Genomic DNA, 6000 nt, shown 5'->3' on the forward strand with positions numbered 1-6000 from the left:
AAGTGCTCCGTATTTCTTATACCATAAAAAATCATGCGGTATTATTTAACAGTCTAATGAGACGTTTCTAAAAGTGCAACGAAATGGCCTTATTACTCTTATGAGCCATACCAAAAGCGGCTCACCGTGAGCCGTTTGAAATGCCTCGGGTTACCAGTAACCCTGATTATTGAAATAACATTTTCATGAAATAAAATATATTACTCTCTCCGTGTTTTTTTAAGTGTTACACTTATCAAATCCGGCCGTGTTTTAATAAGTGTTACACTTCCTTTTTTGGCAAAAATCTACATTAAAATATTAATACTCCAACTACGCTACTTATCTCTTATTTAATTTAATTTAATTCAATTAAATTGCCAAAAACTATACGGCGGTCAAACTGTAACACTTAAAAAACACGAAGGGAGTATGTATGATTGTGTGGGATATTATATTATTGTTCTTTTTTTTAAAAAAAAAAGGGTAAGGAGAAGGACTCTGGCCGTATCTCAACCCTTACGGTTTTTTTGTTCTAGCATTTGCGAGTCAGACACTTTGACAGTGAGGGGGAAGAGTCAGTGATCTCCACCCTCAAAATTTCTCTAATAAGGATTGAATCCCCAACATCAAGGTAAGAAGGTACAATCCTTACCACTGCTCAAATAAAAAAAAAAGTACAATCCTTACCACTAGATCAAACTTTACTAGGTACTCCCTCTGTCCCTAAATTACATTCATCTTTCTCTTTATTTTATGAGGAATAAATACTAAAAAGAGGAATGTAATTTAGGGACAGAGGGACTATATTATACTCCATTATTTATACTTCATATTATATTATTGTCCTTGACACATAGTTTTTCTAAAATACAAATAATATAAATGTACCATTAAAAATCGTGCAATCATACAATAACAAATTTAAAAATATTATATTTATGTACCGTAAAAAATCGTGCAATCATACAATAACAAATTTAAAAATGTTTATGTACCATGGAAAATCGTGCAATCATACAATAACAAAACAACAATAAGGAAGTGAGATAGTACAATGATAACGCGCCTTGCCCTGTTCAATTCACCTTTACAAAAATAATGTACTCCCTCCGTTTTTTAATACTTGCTCCACTTTTTTTTTTTTACCGTTTTTAAATACTTGCTGCATTTCCTTATTTGAAAAACTTTTACAATATTAAATTAATTTCTCTCACTTAGGGGACCCACCATGATCATATTTTATTATTTTCATATTCTCTCACCTTCAATTCTCTCCACTACTTTTACTTTTTATAATTTTTTATTTTTCCACTACTCCACTACCTTCATATTTTAGTATTTTCTCCAATTTCTCCTAAAACTCCGTGCATGGAGAAATGGAGCAAGTATTTAAAAACGGAGGGAGTATTAGGTAAAAATAACTTCAGTTTAGTATAAATAATTTTTGTTTAGTAAAATAAGGTTCTATTCTATAAAAATAAGTTTAGTTCAGTAAAATTTAGTAAATATATATATATATATATATATATATATATATATATATATAAAATAGAAAATCAGTTAAAATAATTTCAATTCAACAAAAATAATTTTAGTTCAGTAAAATTAATTTCAATTGAGTAAAATTAATTTCACTTCAGCAAAAATAATTTCAGTCCAGAAAAAATAAGGTGAATGAGGCCTTATACTACTTTTAATCAATTAATGAAAGATTGTTGATGGAAAAAATAAAAATAAATAATTTTTACTATACATAATTGTAGACACCTAAAAATGTCTTCCCAAAACCAAAGCCGATGATAAACAACCTTTCACCGCCAATATTGGTCGGGTTGAGTATTTAATCTTTGGAATGCTTAAATCCATGTTTCTATTCAATACATTTCATAAACCAATCCATTTCCTAGCTCATTTCCCTACACCATAAAACTGAGAGAAACTAATTTTTTGGTCTTATAATTTTGATCCAATTATTATTTTTTTGGATAGGCCTTGAAATAAGCTTTCCAACAATATATCATAAGCCCAATTCCGATTTAAAACGAAGAAGATATGAGTCAAACACTAAACGAGACCTAAAACCGACACCCTTCTACTAAAACGGTCATATCTTAAAATCTACAATGATTTTGACCTGATTCTAATTGGGATGGAAATTAGACTTGATAAGCTTTCCAATGATATATTATATGCTTTATTCCGAGTTACAGATAAAAAATTATCATGATTTAATTTTAAAAGCGCGTAAAAAAACTGAAATTACCGAGCACAATGTAAAAGCACTGTGTCACGGCAAAATCTGACGTGGCACGGTGCCTGGTGCCGTGAAACGGTAATTTTCAACGTGTCACTGTGATTTTTTCCGCGTGAAAATCCACTGTGGAACACGGTACTTGTTGCCGTGACACGGTATTTCTCACTGTGTCACGGTGCTTTTTCCGTGTATTTTCTGCGTTTTCTCACGCACTTTTTTTAACGTGCCACAGTGGACACTGCCGTGTCATGGAATTTTCTCGTTCTCCGCGTAAACCCTTCACGCGTTTTATCTTTTGCAGTCTATTTTTGTCCCGCGTCACTCCAGTTTTCCCCGAGTCACTCTAATTTCCCCTGTGTCACGACAATCTTTGTCGTGCCGCGACACGCTTTTCCGTGTCGCCGCATTATTTTTAGGGTTTTTATCTTTTTAGGGTTCCGTGTGTTCCCTCTGCTCATTTTCCCTATAAATACCCCATCTTTTCTGTAGTTCGGGGCATCAAATCATTCACATCTCTTCCTCTCTTTTACACCAAAAATCATTCTCTTCTCTCTCTCTCTCTCTCTCTCTCTCATATTCTAAGCCTTAAACCTATATTCTTAATTACACCATTTTTCCCTTAAGCACTCTAAGGATTCCATACTCGACCCGAGGTTCCGTCCTTAAACCAAGGTGTGAAAGGTACAAATAACTGAGGGTTTGGACCAAATCAACTCTACATTTATTTAATTTAATTTCCATTTGATTTATATTTTTTTATTGAAGTTACTAACAATTTATTCATGATGTAGCAATTTAAAGGAACGCACGGAATGTGAGTAATTAATTGATTTAATTACTTTTCTTATTTTAATATTGCTAGTATCATGATTAGGGTTAATTTATATTTGATTTGACTAACGCTATTATTGTTAAATTTCTTCTAATATTAATGTTTATTCTATTATTATTTATTGATCACCATATTGTATGTTTAAAGGGAATATGTAATTGAAAATCACGCCTAATAAAATAATTTGGACAACCGGTTTAGGATCTTTTTTAATCTTGTTATCAAATCAAGTGATCACTAATATTTTAGAATTACGTGTGCATTAATATACAACCAATTTAGCATATTAATAGTTTGGAACAAATTGAATATTTTATTTGCATGCCTTTGAAATCGCAGGGATTACTTTTCGTTATAAGAATCGAGAAGAGGCTAATACGGGCGAATGTGACTCCATCACTCACTTCGTACCATCATCCCCGATCCTCCTTTTGTGGTTCCGAACCATATGGAGTTAGTAATCTTATGGATTATGAATGAGGTGTATCCTTCATGGGTCAATCGTTGTTGCCTATCGTTGTCCCTTTATTCATGGTTGCTTTTTATGACCCGTGAACGGTTTACAAGTTCCTTAAAAACTTGTTGGCGGCTCCCTACTTTCCTTGTCCGTAATCGTATAAGGTCAATTCTCACTTCCTATGAGTGCCACATATTCACCACATGCTTAAACGTAGGCGCACTTCGAGCGACGCCTAAAATGATGTAGTTTTGTCATGAGTTTCTTATTTTCAAAATACTAGGTTAGATCCCGTGCCATGCACGGTTTTTCAACCTTTGTCAAGGAGTATCAATTTAATTTTTTTTTTAATTTTATCTCAAATCGAGCTACTTAAAATATATATATATATATATATATATATATATATATATATATATATATATATATATATATATATATATATCTTTATATTTTTGAATACATACTATATTGATTTCTTCTATTTTAAACCTTGATGGATTTATTTTTTCAAATATGATAATTTTTATTCATCAACTATATTAAGTGAAAAATATATATTCATGATTTTTTTTAACTATATATAAATAATCATTATACATTAAAAAGTAATCACTAATTCTTAAAAAAAAAAAAAAAAAAGTAATCACTAATATAGGATTTTATTTATACAAAGGTATGGTTAGATATTTAAGTTTATAAATATATTATTATACGATTTTTTTTAACCTAAATTTTGGAAGTAATATTTTGCGTATATTTTTTGTTAGTTTTTAAAAAAATTTATTTTTTAACAAAAATATACTAAAGACACACTAGAAGATGACACGTGTCATTGCTGGTGTGTCTTTTAGAATATTGTTATTGATACTAAAGATCAATTTTATTTTATTTTTGTAATAAAAGTGCACTTAGAAGGGAAAATTCCAATAAACAAAAAACCGTTGGTATGTAATAAAGATTGGTGTGCTGTTTTCAAAAAAATAAAGATTGGTGTGCTAAAAAAATATAAATACAATTGGTGGGTTTGGATAAAAGATTTTAGATGGGTGAGGTCCATTTCCACAAAAAGACTCACATGGACCCGAGGTGTATATACACACAATTGACATTATATAAAACATAGTGACCCTTATTTTTAACATAATAACCTTATTTTTAACATAGTAACCTTTATTAAAACTAGTATAACGTTTAATATTATTGCGAACTTGAAATATGGCAGTATATATTACCAAATAACTTTTATTTCAACATAGTGAATTTTTTTTAATTTTATTGTAGTGACTTTTTTTTTTTTTTTTTTTTTTTTTTTTTTTTTTTTTTTTTACAACCATAGTTTTTGTAATATTAGTGGTCCACAATAAATTAGTGTAAACCAGGTCCATTTAAGAATTTGTATCATTTCTATTGTTTGTGTAAGATTATTAACACGACCGGACCTGTACTTGACCAGAATGTTAGCTTAAAATGACCCAACCCGAAATTAATCGAATGACATGTTTCCCAGGTCTAAAGGCCCTCCCCAAATAATTTTTTCTTATAAATAGTAGAATGATAGGAGCATAGGGCTATGTATAAGTATATATATTACCCTACAAAAAGGAAAATGTTATACATAGCCCTGAAAACTACATATAAACATTAAATACACACTAGAAAATTGTGTAAAGTTAGAAAATCATAAAAAAAAAAATATAAACACTAATTACACTGATTTGCGCGTGTTTTTGTCATAAATTCCTAATTTTATACCATTTTTAAGAGTCTATTAAATGTTTATATATAGCCCTTAGGGCTACATATACCATATCCTAAAAAACAACATTTACTACGTCAATTTATTTTTGATTTTTTATTAATTTTCAACTTTTTTCTATTCAAGAAAGTTTATTTAATATTTATAGGTAGCCCTACATATATTATTACCCTATCATCAAGTGTTTAAATTTTGATGTACATAGAAAATGTAGCTACGAGTATTCATGTGGGGATTTTGTATTATTGTCCTTGATGCATAGTTTTGTATATTTGTTAATGTGACCATTGAATTTTGTGTAAACTAGAAACAAAACAATAGTTAGGAACTAGGTTAGATCCCGTGTCATGCACAGTTTTTCAATCTTTGTCATAGAATATCAATTTAAAATCTTTTTTTTTTTTTTTTAATTTTTTCTCAAATCAAGCTAATTAAAATATTTTTTTTTCTTTTTTGAATAAATATTATATTACTTTCTTCATTATGACATTTTTTTTATTTCAAATATGATAATTTTTTATTCACCAACTATGTTAAGTTGGAAAAATATATATATTCATGATTTTTTTTACTATAAATAATCATTATACATTAAAAAGTAATTACTAAGATAGGGATTTATTTTAAACAATGATATGGTTAGATATTTAAGTTTATAAATTTATTATTCTACGATATTTTTTTTCCTAAAGTTTGAAAGTAAATATTTTGTGTAT

The sequence above is a fragment of the Chenopodium album genome, chromosome 6 (genome assembly GCF_948465745.1).
Source record: "Chenopodium album chromosome 6, dcCheAlbu1.1, whole genome shotgun sequence".
NCBI lineage: Eukaryota > Viridiplantae > Streptophyta > Magnoliopsida > Caryophyllales > Amaranthaceae > Chenopodium > Chenopodium album.